Source organism: Orycteropus afer, unplaced genomic scaffold (genome assembly GCF_000298275.1).
Source record: "Orycteropus afer afer isolate SDZICR_OR568_19922 unplaced genomic scaffold, OryAfe1.0 scaffold00235, whole genome shotgun sequence".
NCBI lineage: Eukaryota > Metazoa > Chordata > Mammalia > Tubulidentata > Orycteropodidae > Orycteropus > Orycteropus afer.
The window spans coordinates 2,945,716-2,946,955 of record NW_006921822.1 but is presented as its reverse complement, the minus strand read 5'-3'; positions in this window follow the sequence as shown (position 1 = coordinate 2,946,955).

Below are 1,240 nucleotides of genomic sequence, written 5' to 3'. Positions count from 1 at the left end.
AAAAAAAAAAAAAAAAGCTCCAGGAATTGACAGAATACCCACTGAGATTTTTCAACAAATGGATGCTGCACTGGAGGCACTTACTCATTTATGCCAAGAAGTTTGGAAGACAGCTACCTGGACAACTAACTAGAAGATATCCATTTTAGTTCCCATTCCAAAGAAAGGTGATCCAACAGAATGTGGAAACTGTTGAACAATATTATTAATATCATGCAAGTAAAATCTTGCTGAAGATAATTAAAAAATTGTTGCAGCAGTATATTGACAGAAAATATCCAGAAATGCAAGCTGGATTCTAAAGAGGACATGGAATGAGGGATGTCATTGCACTGTCAGATGGATCTTGGCTGAAAGCAAAGAATACCAGACAGATGTTTACTTGTGTTTCATTGACTATGCAAAAGCATTTGACTGTGTGGATCATGACAAATTATGGATAAAGCTGAGAATAATGGTAACTCCAGAACACTCATTGTGCTCATGAGGAACCGATACATAGTCCAGGAGGCTGCCATTCTAACAAAACAAGGGAATACTGCATGGTTTAAAATATAGATCAAGAGCTTGTCGTTAGAACAGAGTAAGAGGATACTGAATGATTTAAAATCAAGAAAGGTGTATGTCAGGGTTGTGTCCTTTCACCATACTTGTTCAATCTGTATGCTGAGCAAATAATTTAAGAAGCTGGACTATATGGAGAAGAACTAGCATCAGGGTTGGAGGAAGACTCCTTAACAACCTATTCTATGCAGATTACACAGCTTTCCTTGCTGAAAGCAAAGAAATCTTGAAGTACTTACTAATAAAGATCAATGACTACAGACTTCAGTATGGATTACTGAAGTAAAGAAACAAAAATCCTCTCAACCAGACTAATAAGTGTTGTTGTTAGGTGCTGTCGAGTCATCTCTGACTCATACAGACCCTAAGTACAGCAGAACAAAACTGCCCGGTCTTGTGCCAGCTCCATGATCCATGCTATACTTGAGCCCATCTTTATAGCCACTGTGTCAATCCATCTTGTTGAGGGCCTTCCCCTTTCATTGACCTTCCACTTTACCAAGCATGATATCCTAATTCGGGGAATGGTCCCTTCTGACAACATGACCAAAGTAGGTGGGACAAAGTCTGGCCATTCTCGCTTCCAAGAAGCATTCTGGCTGCACTTCTTCCAAGACAGATTTGTTAGTTCTTTTAGCAGTGCATGGTATTTTCAGCATTCTTCACCAGGACTACA